We start from the raw sequence: 19816 nt of genomic DNA, 5'->3' as shown, positions 1-19816 counted from the left end.
TGAGTCAAAGAAGCCAAATTTTCTTATTTCCAACTGGAAAAACAAAACAAAACAAAAAAAAACAACAAAAAAAACCCTGCCTTTAGTTAACTTCCCCAAAGAAAATCATGAGGAGAATATATGACCCTTTAAAGAAAGATACTGCCCAAAGAAAATCGTTGATAGGCATTTAGAATGAAAAGACATAAATAGTTTTAGTTTTGATGTGGTATGTCCCCCAAAGACTCACATGTTGAAGGCTTGGTTCCTAGCTGGTGGCACTGCTGGGAGGTAATAGTAACTTAGGAGGTGGAGCCTGAGTGAAATAGGTGTGTCACTTAAAGGTACATTGTGTCCCTGGGCCCTTTCTCTCTCCTCTTGGCTGCCACAAGTTGAGCAGCTTCTTCTACTACACACTTAGCCACCATGATGTCTGCCTCCCTCAGGCCCAAAGGAATAGAGCCAGCTGACCATGGACTGGAGCCGCTGAAACCACCAGACAAAATTAATCTTCCCTCATTTGAGTTGTTTACCTTGGGTATTTTGTCATGGCAGTGAAAAGTTGACTGATTCACACAGATGGGAATTATATAAAACACAAATTACAGAATTACAACAAAAGCAAAGTTATCTATGCCTATTAAAAATGGGGAACTGACTTTCCTAGAAGAATTTTCAGGACTTTTTATTATGGGTAATGTATTTTCACACATGTTAAATCCTATCATAACAAAACTTTTTTTTCTGCCTGTAGTGCATGATGTATTGTAAATCAATGATTGAAAATGCCTTGAGGAATAATAACACTAAATAAATACATAATTATTATTTAGGGCTATTTATTTCACTTGAGTAAAAAATTGTTGACAGCTTCATTATGTCAGGTCTATAGCAAGCCAATAACTTATTCTGTGGTCTTTGAAATAATTTTTTGGATTGTGCTGTGCATGAGCTAATGAATGATGGCTAAAAATATTGTTAAATGGAACTGTGCAGTGAACACACCATTTTCTTCATTAAATCTTATGTATAGAAGTTCGTGCAGATAAAATAGTTTAAAGGGAAACCTGGCTCGAGAGAATGTATGAAAAACCCCTAGGACTTTGGAAGACTACAGGTCAATATGGTAGAATATCTGTTAAAGGAAGCTAAATCTTAGGTCATATTATTAGAAATGGAACATTCTAATCTTGCAAAATGCTACCACTGCTGATTCCTGTACCTGGAATATTGTGGTCAATTCAGGTCACCACATTTTCAGAGACACTGACAAACAGCTTTGGGTTTCATTTGAAAAGCAATTAAAGTTTCTGAGAATATTCAGCTAGGAGAAATAATCATTTTATTCAAAAATTTCTGGCTTCTGAGAATGAAGAATACTTAAGCTACATTGTTGCAGACAGCAAAACTTTGACAAAGGGGAAAGCATTTATAGAAAATAAATTGACTTGGAATAACTTAAAAGATTTTAATAACTACAGGTTTCCAATATATAGACACCTGGATTAGAAATATTCTGGCAATGTTTTTTTATTGGATGGGAAGATGAAATAGATCACATTTAAAACCCTACCAATAAGTTCTTTTTTCATTTTCACATATCTTTGTGTAGGTTGAATGTCCCTTATCTGAAATACTTAGGGGCAGAAAATTTGGAGTGTGTGTGTGTGTGTGTGTGTGTGTGTGTAGTGAGATATCTTGGATTTAGGATCTAAGTTTAAACATAACATTAATTTGTTCATAAAACTTTATATACATAGCCTGAAGGTAATTTTAACAAAATTTTTAGTGGGCTTATGTTTTGATTGTGACCTGTCAAATGAATTCAAGTGTGAAACTTTCTACATTTGGTAGAAAATTTCTACTTGTGTTATTATACCAATATTGAAAAAGTTTCAGATTTTGGAGCATTTTGATTTCAAATTTCTGGATTAGGGATGTTCAACCTATAATAAGTTTCTTTATAAACTATAATCATTAGGTAGCTGAAGTCAGGTGGGTTTGTCATTTTTAAACGCTTAGGTATTATTTATATAATCTCCTAATTGACATAAGTTTCAACCAAATTTAACTCTTTATGAGGATTCTTTTGCAGAAAAAGGGGAGAAAAAGTACTTTTTAAGAATCTGGATGTTTATATTGAGTGTACTCAGATATTTAGGAAATAAGATATGAGTAATTGTACATTTCTTTTGTGCTTTCACTTTATTCCTTAAAAAGAGTTTGTACACATTGCAATTTCTACCCTCTTTTCTATATCCTATCTCAGTTTTATGTAAAAAAACTAACTCACAAACCAAATAAAAATAAATGACTAGACAAGACAATCTTACCCCCAACAACAAAACAGAACAAACGAGAGAGAGAGAGAGAGAGAGAGAGAGAGAGAGAGAGAGAGAGAGAGAGAGAGAGAGAGAACAAATTCAAGGCAGAAATCCTTCTTCAGAAGAGTGAAATAGCCAGTTACAGAAAGGGAAGAGTCATATGATTTCTCTCATATGTGGAAGCCAGGGAGAAATCAGGATATATGAGGGACTTTATTTAATGAAGGAGAAATCCCAGTGGAGCAAGGGAGGGAGGAGGTCTAGGGGCGAGTGGAAAAGAAGGAGAATGAACAAAGGAAACAGCTCCATGGACATTATGTGCATATGTGGGAATACCAGTGCCAATCTCAATATCATGCATGGGAAGGGGAGAGTGGAAAGAGGAACTGGAGCAAAAGGTCACCAAGTACTGTGAACATATATGTCACTACCACTTTTTAATACATTATGATGTGAGACTACAAGACTGTACATCAATAAAAGTAGGAAAAAAAGAAAACAAATTTAAGGCAGGAATCCTACTTGAGAAGAGGCTTAATTTTTAGTTTTCTGTCATGAAACCTTACAGCAATTCTATGTGATATAAACCTCTGTATATATATATATATATATATATATATATATATATATATATAGTCACTCTTAAAATATTAATAGCTATTCATTTTGTACTAAGTATACACAGTCTGGATTTTCAGTTTTCTAAAATTAACTCTATTACTTCAGATGAACTAAAACAGATAAAGAGATGTTTGTCTCTGGGTGATTAGGCTAGAAAGAATTGAAGAAACTTACTTTTCATTATATGCTTTTTTCATTTTTAAATATATGTGGGTATTACTTAGAACCTTTAAACTGGTATCTAAAGTAGGTATAAACTCTCTCTTCACTTTACATCCTTTTGGACTGTTTCTCAGTTGACATCAACTCAGACAGGAAGAACCATGGGATGTATGACACTCAAGGAGTCGATGTATGACTGTGATGGAGGCAGTGGCACCAAATAATGTCAACTTGGACTTGTGCACCCTGACAGTATGGAAGCCACTCCTAAGGCTGTGTGCTTAGTAACAAGCTCAAACAGAGTTACCTTGACTCTATGGAGCTGGCTGGAGAACATGGGGCTCTTTGATCTATTGACTTCTGTTATATTGAGATATTGAATTCTCCTGTAATCTCTCTTAATTTTTTTTTCTAAATCTGTTAGGTTTTCTTATCAAGTTATCAATTCCCTAATAGTTTTCAATTATTCCATGAAGTGAACTATTCACTCTTTTTAACTTGAATTTTTTTTTTTTTGGTGGTAGTACTGGGGTTCCTGGAAGCCCTTCTACTTCTGGGCTACACTCCCAGACCTATTTTTTAAATATATATTTTTATTTGGAAACAGGGTCTCTTACGCCAGCACGGCTGGCTTCGAACCTGCATGATCCTCCTGTCTCTGCCTCCCAAGCATGGGGATTACAAGTGTGCGCCACCATGCCCGACTAACTTGAATTCTTATCTAGGCTGTATACCATGGTCAGACATTTTAAATATTTTCAAGAAAGAGGGCTTAATTCCTAATTATCTTGATCTTTTGTTATATCTACATGTTAGTTGGTTTTTAAGCTATAAAAAGCAGAAATCATTTCTACCTGTGTTACATAGGTAAGTAATATATTGTAAAGATACTGTCTGTATAGCTCTCCAGGCAATCTGAAAAGCTAGAAACAAGACTCAAAATATGGAGAAGCACCAAGATGGGAATTACAGCCAGTACTACACCAACATGCTTTTCCAGCAATGCCACTACTGCCTCCGCTGCTGTACTCATGTTGATGGTGCTGGTGCTTGGTTCTGTTGCTTCTAGGATTAGGACATTGCTTGTGCTATTACTGAAATAAATTGTCTGTTTTTCCTACTCCAGAATTGAATTTCTGGCCAAGCCCAAATCATGTGTTCCTGCCCTAGCTGCTAGGAATGAGCTAAAGGAATAACTGTCTAGCTTTTATTTTTTATTTTTATTTATTTTTTTGGTGGTACTGGGGTTTCTGGAAACCCTTCTATCTCCAGGCTACACTCCCAGACCTATTTTTATATTTTTATTTGGACACAGGGTGGCTTCGAACCTGTGCGATCCTCCTGTCTCCGCCTCCCAAGCGTGGGGATTACAGGCGTGCGTCACCACGCCCGGTTTGCCTGTCTAGCTTTTAATCTCACCCATCAATATTTATATAGTGTGACATTCCACAAGCCTAGGACAGGGTTCACATGGTGGCCTGCCAAAAGTTATTAAAAGAAATAACACGTAAAAGTTGTTAAGAATGATGTATTTTACCATTTGAAAACTCTCTGTAAATCCACTATTTGCTTTCATTTGTATAAATCTGCACTCCATGCTTATACTTCCTTACTGCTTATTGACTAACTGGCAACACAGCTTTCTTTCTTATGACTCTCCTGACATTTCTTTTTAGTCACCTAATTAATTATAAAAAACAAAACTTTTTCTCACCCTTTTTTACTTCATCATCATATTTCATCATATAATGAAAATTTATTTTTTGGCCTCTATATTAATTGTACTAGCCTTTAAAAATTTTCTTCCCAACTCTTCTTTTATTTCCAAATATAATCTCTAAGGATCTCTTCTCAGGTTTCCTTTCCTATATTATTTTTTGTCTGTTTTTTTCCTGTTGTCATTTATTGCCACAACTTCAATTATAATCCATATTCAGACATCTCCTCAACATACATTCATCCTTCAATCTCTCCCGTGAGTTCCATGCCCAAATTACTATGTGTGTAATGGATATCTTTACAGAGACTTTGCCTTACTAACTCATATTAATCATATGCACAATCAAACTTGCTTTTCCCCACAAAAATGTTCTTTTGTAATCTGCTTGGTTAATGGCCTCATATTTCTTACTATCAACTAGGAATAAAACTTTAGAATTAATTTTTAATTTACCTTCCTTTCTCTCAGAAATCAAATTTAGGAAGTTACCAAGAAAGGTCAGTTCTACCTCCATACTTTCTCTTTCATCTACCTTCTCCTTTCCGCTAACATTGTCACTGACCTGGCATAGACCTTCATTCCAACAGTGTGGACAACTGTAATAGCTTCCTAATTGGCCTCCCAATTCCGACCTTTGGCTTTCCCAATCGATTCTGCTCACTTCTTTGAAGAAACGTTTCTTAAATCAGCTGTCTTAGGTCTCTGATTCCATAAACATCTGTAATTCCTACTTGTGCTCTTTCTTGACATTCAGGGCTTTCTATCATCTGATCCTAAGTGGTCATGTCAGTTCGACTATTCTTCTTTAACTGAAAACTGAAGCCATGCTCAGCAGCTGTTACCCAAGAGCCCACATTGATCTTTCCTTCAACTGTTTTCTTGCTTAAGAACCTCCTTCTACTGAAAGTACCATTCCTATTTCCTCTTATAAAATTTTGCTCAGTTGTCACAATCCAGTATTGCATGTCTAACCTCAACATTTCCCCTTTCAGTAAAGTTAAATAGCACTACATTGAACATTTTTGCCTAGCTGTTTGCACTGTATTGTAGTTATTTAATTTCTCATATTTTTATTAGAGCAAACATTGGGTTCTGTTTATACAAGCCCACTCCTCCACAGGATCTAGTTCAAAGTTTTGAAAATATTAGAAGCTCAATAAAAGTTTATTGAATTGGACAGAACTTAGGAGTACAAACAAGTTTCTTGCCTATTCAGAGTAAAAAATCAAAAGAACAGATACGGCTTTACACTTTATACCTTGTTTCTTTGTAGTCTTATAGTTTGAAAAGTATTAGTTATGCAAATTGTTCATAATTTCAGACATAATTACAGTAAAAAACATTCTCATTAAGCCCACTGATATGTGTGACTTGACATTTATATGTATGTTAGACTATTTAGTCAATATTCCACTAGACTTTATGGTATGAAAATGCCCACATTTTTCATCTAGTTGCTAAAATTTGGGAACAGAAAAATTACACAAAATGATGATTAGCAAACTAGCTTGAAAATGTAAAGATCTGTCAGTTTGGTGGCTAGCTATCTGTTTTAACTATTTCATCTGCTATTTCCCTTTTTGGAATTTTTTACACATACGGAAAACAGAAAAATATATTTTAAATATTCTACACATGGATAGAATAATTAATCTGGATTATGCTTTATTTGGTCATGTTAATTTGCTAGGGAGTGGTGTGAGCTACAGATATGAGAGATCAGAGTCAAGATTCTGAAAGAAGCTGCCAGAACTGCTCATGACCAGTTCATTCTCAGGAGAGAAATCTTAGAGGTTCCAAGCATGGATGGAAGCAGAGTTCCAGAATTTTAATCACAGCTCCATCTCTCATTGTGTGACTTTGGAACAACTACCTAATCTGTAGCTCCTCAGTTCCCTTATAAAATGAGGATAATGACAGCACTTTCCTTCTAGGGTGTGGAAGGATTTGTTGAGCACTTAACAAGTGCTTCAACATGTTGGTCATTATTAAAGGTGTGGATTCTACCAAAATACCTATTGCTGGCTTAAATATTAAACATATTTATTATTTCTATTAGCGCAGTGACATTTATTTCAGCTTTTGATCTGAATTTCTTTTCCTGCTCTAAAGCTTTATGAGAAATGCAAGAATCAATAGGGATTATTTCAACCAAATTTAGAGTTTATCTTCAAGTACTCCAAAGGTTAGGGAACCAAACAAAACAAGAAAAGAGGATTTAAAAGATGAAATTAGATTTCAAAGTTTAGAGATTAAGAGGCTGGATGAAAGCACTCAGCATGTATTTTAGATAAAAGCTAGAAAAGCAGTGGTGTGTCTCTTTTTAGTCAGTGCCTCCTGACCCCATTTGCAGGAAATGCTTAATCTTACTCCTACTGTTTTTTTTTTAATTTAAATTAAAGTTATTTTAACTGATACATAAAACATAAAAATTGTACACATTTATGGGTACTACATTATATAAATACATACACATATATATTCATGTCAGGTTAAGCCTATTTATATCTATCTATATGTATCTATGTATTTATCTATGTAGCTTTCTAATCAAATCAGGTTAAGCATATCTGTATTCTAAAATATTTATAATTTCATCATGGTAAATACTTTCAAAAATCTTTCTTCCAAAGATCTTCCATGCCCATGGATAGGCAGAATAAATATCAAAATGGCCATACTTCCAAAAGTAATCTACAGATTCAATGCAATACTCATTAAATTACCAAGATCATTCTTCACAGACATAGAAAAATCAGTCCTCAAATTCATTTGGAACAACAAAAAAACAAGAATAGCCAAAGTAGTTCTCAGCAACAAAAAACATGCAGGAGAAATCACAATACCTGACTTTATACTACAAAGCCATTGTAATAAAACAGCATGGTGCTGGCACAAAAACAGATACATAGACCAATGAAGCAGAATAGAAGACTCAGAAACAAATCTTCACACTTATAGCCAATGTGATTTTTGAAAAAAGGGCCAAAAATATGCACTGGAAGAAAAGTCTGTTCAACAAATGGTGCTGGCAAAACTGGTTAACCATATGCAGAAAAATGTAAATAAACCCCACTTTCTCACCCTGCACAAGAGTCAATTCAAGATGGACCAAAGACTTGGAAATTAGGCCAGAGACCTTGAGGCTCTTTGAAGAGGGCATAGGTCCAACACTGCAGCACATAGACACAGATTAAAAACTTTCTCAATGCCAGGTGTGGTGGCGCACGCTTGTAATCCCCGGGCTTGGGAGGCAGAGACAGGAGTATCGCGCAGGTTCGAAGCCAGCCACGTGCGCTGGCTTAGGAGACCCTGTTTCCAAATAAAAAGTATAAAATAGGTCTGGAAGAGTAGCCCGGAGGTAGAAGGGTTTCCAGGAACCCCAGTACCACCAAAAAACAAAACAAAAAAACTTTCTCAACAAGACCCCAAAGGTACAAGAAACTAAAAGACAAATCAATATGTGGGATTGCATGAAACTGAAGAGTATCTGTACAGCAAAGGAAACTGTCAAGAACCTCAATAGAAAGCCAACAGAATGGGAGATTTTTGCCACCTACTCCTCCTATAGAGGACTAATATCTAGAATATACAGAGAACTCAAGAAACTCAACACTAGAAAAACAAACGATCCAATAAAAAATGGGCAAGTAACCTAAATAGATACTTCACAAAAGAAGAAATTCAAATGGCTAATAAATGCATGAAAAAATGCTCTGGCAATCAGAGAGATGCAAATCAAAACTACCCTGAGATTCTCCTTATTTCAACTAGAATGGCAATTATTCATTGAACAACAATAGCTGGGCATGGTGGCACACGCTTGTAATCCCCGCACTTGGGAGGCGGAGACAGGAGGATCGCTCAGATTCGAAGCCAGCTGCGCTGGCTTAAGAGACCCTGTTTCCAAATTAAAAAAAATATATAAAATAGGTCTGGGAGTATAGCCCAGAGGTAGAATGGCTTCCAGAAACCCCAGTACCACCTAAAAACAAAACAAAACAAAACAAACCCCACAACAATACATGTTGGCGAGGATGTGGAGAAGTGGGAACTCTAAAACATTGTTGGTGGGATTGTAAATTAGTACAGCCACTTTGGAAAACAGTATGGAGAACCCTCAGAAGAATGGGAACAAATTTACCATTTGATCCAGCAATACCATTTCTGCATATCTACCCACAAGAAAGGAAACCAAACTACCAAATCAATGCATGTGTATCTATGTTCATAGCTACACTATTCACCATTGCCAAACTATGGAACCAGCCAAGATGCCCATCAACAGATGAATGGATTACAAAACTGGGATATGTACACAATGGAATTTTACTTAGCCATAAAAAAAAGCACAATTAAGCCGGGTTTGGTGGTGAATGCTTGTAATCCCCATGCTTGGGAGGCAGAGACAGGAGGATTGCGCAGGTTTGAAGCCAGCTGTGCTGGCTTAAGAGACCCTGTTTCCAAATAAAAGTATATAATAGGTCTGGGAGTGTAGCCTGGAGGTAGAAGGGCTTCCAGAAACCCCAGTACCACCCCCCCCAAAAAAAAAGCACAATTGCAACATTTACAGGGAAATGGATAAAACTGGAGGACATTATGCTAAGCGAGATTAGTCAGTTTCACAAATTAAGAAATCAGATGCTTTCCATAATATGTGAAAGCTAAGGAGAAATGGGTCATAGGAGGAACTCTAGATTAAAAAGGAGCAAACAAGTCATCCTAACTGAAGGGATTGGGGGGTGGGAGAAGGACACTCTCTACACCACAGGATGTACTTAAACAAACATAACGATGTCAACCACTAAGCCAAGCCTGGGAAGGAAGGATGGGGAGGAAACAGGGTTGGGGTTGGGTACAGGCTAACTGGGCAATGTGTGCATGTATGTCTACACAAGTTTTTTTATACCATTATCATGTATGAGTACAATGTACCAATAAAAAATTTAAAATATTATTTCTTCCAGCTTTTTAAAATGTGAAGTGCATTACTGGTATCTATAGTCACTGTACTGTACCATAGCACTGGAACTTCTTGTACCTATCTAACTGTACATTAACACTCACTGAATCCTTGTTCCTCATCCATCTGACTTTCCCCAACTTTTGCTAACCGCCATTCTACTCTGTCTTCTATAATATCAGGTTTTTATATCTTATGTGTGAATGAGATCATGTAGTACTTGTCTTTCTGTGCCTGGCTTATTTCACTTAACATAATGATCTCCGGTTCCATTGATGTTGTTACAAATGATGGCCTAATGGTATTTTATTGTGCATATACACCAAATTTTCTTTATTCATCAGCCGATGGGCACAAAGGTTGTTGCTGTGGCTGTGTCTTGACTGATGTGAGTAGGGCCACTGTCAATGTGGGAGTGCAGATGTCACTTTCATACACTCATTTTATTTCCTTTGATTAAATATGTAATAGTAGGACTGCTGGATCATATGATATGGCATTTTTAATATTTTGATGAGTTTCCATACTGATTACCATAATGGTTACCCTACTTTACACCTTAATCAATGATGCAAAATGAATAGATATTTTTCTATAAAATAAGCATACAAAATATGAATCATGATTTTTTTTCTCAGGAGTAAAATTAACAACCTTAAATGGGAGTAAATAAATAGTGATGATATGAAAAGATATGAAAAAGAATGCATAAAAATCCTAGATAGATGTTAAATATAAATAAGGTTCACCATTGAAATCATTGTTGATTGCAGAGTTCAATTTCAAATAATATTTTTCAGCTGCAAAATATAAAATCTAGGAGCTTTAGGGGAGTATAGTAGTTAAATCTGAAGAATATCAGAAACAAATGAAAAATTATTATGATTCAAATACTTTCATTTACTTTTTGGGGGGAAAGGATTACTGGGAGTTGAACCCAGGGGTATTTAACCTTCAAACAACACCCCTAGCCCTTTAGTTATTATTATTTTTTGAAATAGGGTATTTCTTAAATTGCTGAGGCAGGTCCCAAAACTGCAATCATTTTGTCTCAATCTCCCAAGTATTAGAATTATAGGTGTGCACCACCACTTCCAGCTACTTTTATTTACTCTTGATCATTATTCTTAAAATTAAAGATTGTTCAAAATGTGATTTTCCCTTTAGTCAATAATTTAAGTCTAGCGGAAAATTAACTAATCTTGAGCAAATGAAGGGGCTTTCGTAAGTAAAATTTCTATCTGTATTCATATATATATATATATATATATATATATATATATATATAGTGCCTTTTATTGTCTATCTCATCCTCTATATCTGTGTATCTAATGTATTTCATGTTATCTTCCATTCTTCACTTTTACTTGCCCTTATTTTTTATCCATTTTTATTGATAAAATCTTTAATTATTTAAAATGAGATATTTAATTATTTAAAATGAGATCTAATATCAAATAGATATAAAATGTAAGAGATAAATAGGGCCTCTGTTGCCATTTTCTTTATTACTTTCCACCAGGCAAGTTGGGTCTGACAAGCACAATTAATGTTTATCATAGAATGATAGCAGGTATTTTTAGTTTCAAGTATCAATGGGAAATCACTAAAAGGCAAACCATTTCATCTTTTATCTTTTCTGCTGAAAAAGGAGTTTTTTATTTTATGGATTTTTAATTTTTAATTCTAAAGTTGTATTCAAGTGTGTTTTAGAATCTTAGTCTACTTTCATTTATTTAAACCATGTGATATTTTAACATTTGTAATGATCACAAAGTTCACTTATCTATTTTTTATTTATTCTTTGAGGAATAAAGAAGCCCATCAGATAATTACTAGTGATCAAAGATATTTTCCTTTTCATATAAATCAAAGAAAACTTCTATTCTCAATTTCAGGAGCTCAAGTTTTCATTAACTCACACACATTAATATACTTCAATTAGGTATTTGGATTTTATTTTTAATGTTATGCCATAGAAAGAGACAAAGTGTGCTCAAATCTTCATGATCTTGGCAAGGCTTTTAAAGAAATAATTTAAATTTTTGTCATGAAGGATAATCTTTTTTATAACTAAAAGTCATAGAGGCTTTTAAATATTTTAGATCTGTAGTTATTCTAGCACATCTGTTTAGTAATTCTGCATGGTCAGAACAACCTGTAGAATTTATCCAAATTTTTGCTCTATGCAGATAAATTCCAGGTTTGATATTTTGGGTTTTTTTTTTCCTAATGCTACATCAGTCACTGACTTCTATTATAATGTTGCAAGAAAATATTTTAAAAATCATTTAAAAATTAAATGTAGAAATTAAATTGCTACAGAAGACAGATATGTATTAAAAGTTTGTGAGTTCATTTGAAGCATTTATCTCCAAAACTCTGTCCACTGCAGCCATCTCAAGGCATTTGTAGTTTGGAACACATGTGTTTGGAGCTGGCGATTAAATGCATTTAATGGCATTCTACCTCTGAGCTATGCCTCCAGCCCTTTTAAAAACTTTTTTTGAAACAGGATTTTGCTAAATTGCTGAGGCTGGCCTGGAATTTCAGTTTTCCTCAGCTTCCCAAGTACTTGGATTACAGGCATATGCTACCACACCTGGCTAACACAAGTTTGAAAATACTGGTATGTATATATTTGCGTAAGATATTCTAGAGCGCAACATTTATAGATAAGAGTGATATCAGTATTTAGAATAAAAATGCCTTAGAGTAAGAATGGGAGGACTGAGAAGGAAGTGGCTTAAACTGGGATTGTAGGAGCAACAGTGGAAACAAATGTTTCCTTGTGAATAGGCTCAGTCATGATAGCTATCTGTGATGTATTGTGCTCATTTTAGGAGTTGTCTTTTCAGTTGCCTGCTTATAGAGAACTGTAAATAAAAGGAAGAGATAAACCTTGTATGTGCCAGAGTCTCATTTTTCTCAATCAAGTTACACTTTGGAGTGAATCAAACACATGAACTACTTTCCAGTCAGAAGTGTGTACCGTGTGTAGTGTTATTTTTCTATCTCTGGCAATAGCATCCCAAAGTGCTTTGTATTGTGGGGGTCTTGGTGTGATCTGAATCTCATACAGGGCAAAAGAAAATTCTGATACCAACCAATCAACACAGAAAATGCCCTTGACTTTATGCATCGGGGGCTAGTAGGAGTTTTAGTTAGAAAGCATGACATCTGCAGGATGATTTAAGCCTTTGGGTCACTAAGTGTGGTTTCCAAATTATGATAAAATCAGAGATCTGATAATGCTAACAGTTAGGCTTCAGCCCTGTTATGGTTTGGATTTAGAATGTCCCCCAGACCTCAAATAAACAAGGTGGCCCTCCTGGAGGTGGGGCTTGTGGCTGAGGTAGAATCCCTGGGGGTATGGCCTTATGGATTTTATGTGGCCCCTTCTCCCCTTGCTCCCCCTCTTTCTCTCTTTGCTTCTGGCCTCAATAATGTGATGTAAGAGCAGAGTTCTTGCTCCATGATATCTTCTTCTTCTTCTTCTTCTTCTTCTTCTTCTTCTTCTTCTTCTTCTTCTTCTTCTTCTTCTTCTTCTTCTTCTTCTTCTTCTCTCTCTCTCTCTCTCTCTCTCTCTCTCTCTCTCTCTCTCTCTCTCTCTCTCTCTCTCTCATTCTCAACATCATACACTGAGCTCCACAGATTTCACCTGGCTTAACATGGACTGAATTCCTAAAACCTCCACATCTATGAGCAAATAAATTTTTAACTTATGTTATGTTGGTGAGGTGTTTTGGGTCACAGCAATGAGAATACTGACTTAAACAACCCCAAATTTACAATAAAAATGTGGGGACAACATCCACCCTGTAGCACTCTAGCCAGCTTCAGGTCATTCCAGTGCATGATGAAAGCTGAGTGCTCCTTTTTAGCCATGGCTTTCCTATCTAAGTTGGTTTTAAAGATTTCAATGAAACTAATCCTTGATTTTTTTTCTTCCTTTTAATGAATTTTGTTTTGTTTTAATAAATCATCAGTAATATTTTGAAAATAGCATTAGTGTTGTTACTACTGAAGTTCCTGATTTGGTAAAATCCTCATCTTAATTTTCTTAAAATGGTACACAAATATAAGAAATTTTAGGAGAAAATAATAAATGATATGTTTTTTCTTAAGATATGTAATTTATTTTAAGATTATCAATGTGAATGCGATGTTTTGATCGAAATCGTAGACAAATTAACAGAATTTAAATTTTAAAACAATTTCAGGTCTATCATGTTGTTATTTTAAAATTAATGAAAAATATCTGTAAATAATATTTTAATATGTTTATTAATTGTTATTTACAAAATAGAAGATTTTTAAGTGATAAAACCAACAAGAAAATGAAAAGATTCTAAGAAGTGTGACTGACCATATATTGGCTGGTGGCTGAAGTGATTGATGTGGAAGTCTTGCTTGAAGAAAAGAAGAACTTTTGCATGGGCATGGTGGCATATGCTTGTAATCTCAGCATTTGGGAGGCTGAGACACGAGGATCGCGCTTCGAGGACAGCCTCAGCTATTAAGTGAGGCCCTTTGCAACTTAGTGTGACCCTGTTTCAATATAAAGAATAAAATAATAGAGGTGGGGGTGTTGCTCATACGTAGAATGCCCCTGGGTTCCATCCCCAGTACAGCAAAAAAAAAAAAAAAAAGAATTATTCTTGGATATACAATATAAAATCAATGATATATCAAATGGATGGATGGCATATGTATATGTGTATATATATATATATATATATATATATATATATATATATATATATATATATATTGGAAGGGCCGTTTGAGGAAATAGCTAAAGGAGTAGATGGAATAAGGCATGTAGATATCTGGGAGAAAAGCAACCTGGGCAGAGGAAAGAGTGAGGACAAGTGTCCTGAGCAGGAGCTTATCTGTTCTATTCCAGGGACACCAAGGAAGCTAGTGTGCCTGGAGAAAAGTGAGCAAGGGAGACAGTGGCAGAGGACAAGAAAACCAGGGGGAGGGCTTTGCACTAGGTTAGGCCAAAGATGATTGTACCTTGACTGTGGCAGTCGTGGAGTTAGTGAAATGTGTACAGATTAAGGGGATATTTTAAAGGCAGATCAAGCAGGATTAATTGACACTCATCTGACCAATTGATTTGGACTGAAAAAGAAAAAAAATGTCAAAGATGATTTTGGATTTTTGTCCTCATCAACTAAATAATTGGAGTTGGTCTTGATGAAATGTAGAAGAATGTTGCGAGAAGTAAGTTTTGGGGAAAATTCTGGGAGTTCATTTTGGAATGTTTGTGGAATATGGAATAGCTATTAACTATGCAGGCAAATATGTCAAACAGTAATTAAAATTGAAGGTGTAGGGTTCAAGGTAGAGATCTTTGATGGAGCTATAAATTTATAAATAATTTTTAGAGAGTTTTGGGGCTGGAATTAGGTAAGGGCTAATTTAATGATGTGTGCATGTATGTCTCCACCATCTTTTATCCCATTAAGATGTATGAATACAATGCACCTATAACAACTTAAAAAATGCCGGGCATAGTGGCACACGCTTGTAATCCCAGCATTCGGGAGGCTGAGACAGGAGGATCGTGGTTTGCAGACAGCCTCAGCTACTAAGTGAGGCCCTCTGCAACTCAGTGAGACCTGGTTTCAAAATAAACAATAAAAAAATATAGGGCAGGGGTTGTATTTCGGAGGTCAAATGCCCCTGGGTTCCATCCCCAAACCCGCAAAAAAAAAAAAAACTTAAAAAATAATTTTTAGAGACTAAAAATACAAGGTTAGTAGAGATCTCCTAGGAAGTAAGTATTGAGAGAAGAAAAATAAAATTTGTAAGATATAGATTATGAATGATTAACTGTTAAGGAGAGAAGTTGGGACCAGCAAGAGACCATTGACATCAGGTGAGTCAAATATTGCTACAAAATCATTAGTAAGATGACTGAGAATTGAACATTAGATCCAGAACATGGAGGCTGTAGAACATACAGAGTGCTGTGGGAGTGGTAAAAACAAAGCCTATTTGGGGCAAGTTAAAGAGACAGTGGGACATAGATGCACATAAAATATTTCAAGAAAGTAGCTGAATGCAGACATACAGCCAAGCATTGTAGTTTGCTTGCTTCATTTTTTAATAAAGATCAAATTAATGTTTGTAGATAAGAAAAAGTCTAGTTGAAATGATTTTGCTTAGAGAGAGAAAAGGAAAAATTGCCAGTGATATAATTTCTTTGTGAAATGATGTAATATCATTTCTTTGACCAAAGGAATGCAATCAGTGCAGGAGTATATGGATTAACTTTAGACAGGAGTACAAATGGTTCTCCCACTAAGAATGAAATGAGAGTTAAATGGAGACAGATGGACACAGGCATGGTAGTGATTAATGCTTGTTGCTGGTGTGTTTCAGTCACATTGGGAATAGCCCTGATCTGAGGTGAGGATGAGGGAAGAGGTGTTTAGTGTTTAAGAAGATAGATGTTATGGTTTGAATTTAGAATGGCCTCTAGACCTCACATAGACAAGGCGGTCATGTCAGAGGAAGGGCTTGATAGCTGAGGAGAGATCACAGTTGGCATAGCCTTGGGATGGTATATGGTTCCTTCTCCCCTTGCTAACACTCTGTGCTTCTGGCCTCCTTATATGACAGCTCTTGTGTGGGCTTCTCTCTCTATTTCTGCTCCCCTCCTCCATGCTCTGAGCTGGGGCCTGACTTCACTGGGCCTCACATGGACTGAAAGCCTCAACTCTCTAGAACTGTCAACAAATGAGTCTTTCTCTGATCCATGGTGGGCAGGTGTTTTGGATAATATCAGTGACAGTGTTGACTAAATAATAAGAAACACTAGATTCATTACTACAGTCTAACTTACCTGAGGTCTTTTTTTATGACCATAAATTTAAAAGGTGACCAGGTTACACTGTGTTTGTGTTTTATCCAGTAACTTTGGCCGCATGGAGCAAGCAGTCATTTGGATTTAGCCAGAGTTGAGATTGAATTTGGGACAATGAAAGCCTTTAGAATACATTCAAGGGATTTTTTTTAGAATCATTTAAAACTTTTTTCTTATGTGGAACAATTTGAAATGGTATACATTCAAACTGTGCTTGTTACCCTCCCCACCTTGCCCTTCCCCCTCCCAACAATGAGTTGCCAGGTTAACCATGCTATATTTATATTTTTACACAAATGCAGATGTAATTCCTTCATTAATCAACCTCAGCCTTCTTCCTCTGCTATTTTCCATTCTATATTTGATGAGGTTTCTCCTCCATTGTCTGGAGTCCCTCTGGTATCCCTAATACTTCCTAGTTTGAGCATATTAGAGAAAACATAAGTCCCTTCTCCTTCTGTGCTTGGCTGATCTCACTTAACATAATGTTATCCAGGTCTTTCCATCTTCTTGCGAATGACATGACTTTTTTCTTTTTTATAGCTGAATAGAATTCTGTTGTGTGTATTTCCCATAATTTTGCAATCCTTCATCTGTTGATGGAGACCTAGGTTGGTTCCCTATTTTGGCTATTATGAATTGTGCTGCTATGAACATGGGTATGCATATGTTGTTGTAGTTCCCTTGTTTCAACCCCTTTGGAAAGATATCCAGGAGTTGTAAAGCCAGATCATATGTTGGGTCCATTCTCAGTTTTCTAAGGAATCCCCACACTGATCTCCATAGCAGCTGAACTAGTTGGCACTCCCGCCAACAGTGTAAAAGAGTTCCTCTTTCACCACATCCTCGATAGCATTTATTGTTGTTTGATTTCTTTATGCTTGCCTTGGGGTTAGATGGAACCTCAGTGTAGTTTTGATTTGCATCTCCCTGATGGCTAATGATGTTGAACATCTTTTCATGTATCTATTGGCCATTTGTGTCTCTTTAATGTTTTATAGTTTTTGTTGTAGAGCTCTTTTACGTCTTTGGTTAGGTTTATTCCTAGGTATTTTATTGGTTTTTAGGTTATAGTGAATGAAATTGTTTTCTTTATTTCTTTCATTGTGGATTAATTGTTATCCAGATTTGGATAACGTTGAGAATATGACTAGGTATGCATGGATTTAAGTATAATAAGGTAGTATCTGGATGAGAATGAGAGAAGGTTAGATAGTAGGACTCTTGTAGTTAGTAGAGTATTTAAGTATGGAGATATGAAATACATTGTGTATTAAATACGGAGATACAGTAAAGGAAAATAAAGTCTTGAGAGAAGAGAGCAGATAGGCTGGTGGGAGAAAGTTTGTAGAACAAATGGGGGAGAGAGAAGCAATCAAACATGAATAAAGTAACTAGACAAGATACAAAAGCTAACAATTGATTTCAAGGACAAAACAACAACAACAAAAAAAAAGAAAGAAAAAAAGAATAGGAAAGAAGAGAGAAGGGGAAAAAAAGAGAAAGGACAAAAATGAAATAGACTAAGAAGTACTAGTGACTATTTGAGAGAACAAAGCAAAACAAACAACCAAACCAGCAAATAAAAACCCGAATAAAAGAAAGAGAAGAAGAAAAAAAAAAAAAGGCCCAACATAATAACAACAAAAAAGTAAGCAAAAAATAAAAATGTCCTACTAATTTACAAACATGGGGCTGGCCCCATATAATATTTGTATGTCTGATCACTGGTAGATTCTGGAGTATATTCCAATGTCTCTTATTTGCTCTGTACCCTTTTGTCAGCTTTTGACCCAGTTGTTGCGTGATCTCTTCTCTAGCCTCTGACTGCTTTGTGAAGAGAGTGTCTAACAAGACTTGGCACACACCCCTGTGACTTTGTGTCACTGTAGGTTCTAACCTGATCCCTGGTCCCTGTTTCTGTTATGGATCTTGAGCTGTATTTATTTTGTCTAGATGCTGCCTTCTCAGTTGTTGAACTGTTTTTTGTTTCAGCTACCGAGATATACTGCGTTCTGCGGTTGCCATTTTCCCCTAAACAACTGATTTAAGCGATTTTAATAAGGAAAGGTTAAATCTAATATGGTTAGTGCAATGGGAAAATGAGGGTAATGGAAATGAGGGTTTTAAAAAATGTGTTTGGAGTTGTGGTACTATAGGGATCTAGAAATAAGACCTCTGAACAGAAAGGGCTTTAAGATTAAGGGAGGGATACAGTATCATTAATGATAAAGTCCAGAGAATAGTAGGAGACAAGGCTGACTGGTATTTGTGTCTGCTTACTCTCTTAATGTTCTTCATTTGTATCACCAACATAAAACTTGCTTCAAATAAGTTTTCTCTTGAAAAGTTGTTATTATAAATATATATATTTTTACCAAGAAAATAAATACTAATTTCAAGTAACACACAACTGATTGAAACATTTGCTTCTGCCCTAGGGCCATTCAGAAAATTAACACAATTTCCAAATACCCTTGTATTTCTATTGTTTTTCCAACTGTTTGGGCTCAGAAAGTGAATAAAATGCAAAAGATGTTTACATAATGAAAACTAGATTACTGAGTTCTCCTTCCCAAGAGTTAAGTAATATTAATTCTAAATGAGTCTATTAAGTTCTTTCCTGGAACTGTGTCTAAGGCTTGGCCCTTTTTTAATTGACATGTGTTACTGCTGTAAATCAAAATGGTTGTTTATTTTTAGAAATTACATATAAATAATCACTTTTTAATATTTTGTCACTGACAATTCCATCACACAGAGATTAAAGCCAATAATAAAAAAACAAATATTTATTTTCACATAAATGCAATTGAGTACATTTTTTTAAGTGTATAATTTTATTTAATAGCTACTCATGTAAGTTTCTAAAATTTTCATTTTCCAGTCTGGCAGACAAGACCAGTGAGGTTAAGATACTTACTTATGAGCCAGAGTTAGAGATGGTAACATAAGTTTTCCTGATACTCAAATTTGTAATATAATATTTAAACTATAGTGCAAACAGTAATTTCCTCAGGGACATTTTTGAAGGGCTTAAATGTTAAAGGTAGCCTGTTTCCTACTTATATTTCATCCAACCCAGTAGAACAATATGATGATGCTGGAATTTAATTTGAATAATATTGCAAGTATGAGAATGCTTCAAATAGGAATATAGTTATCAT

The sequence above is a fragment of the Muscardinus avellanarius genome (genome assembly GCF_963383645.1).
Source record: "Muscardinus avellanarius genome assembly, chromosome: 8".
NCBI classification, from domain to species: Eukaryota; Metazoa; Chordata; class Mammalia; order Rodentia; family Gliridae; genus Muscardinus; species Muscardinus avellanarius.
Note: the sequence above shows the minus strand (reverse complement) of the source record.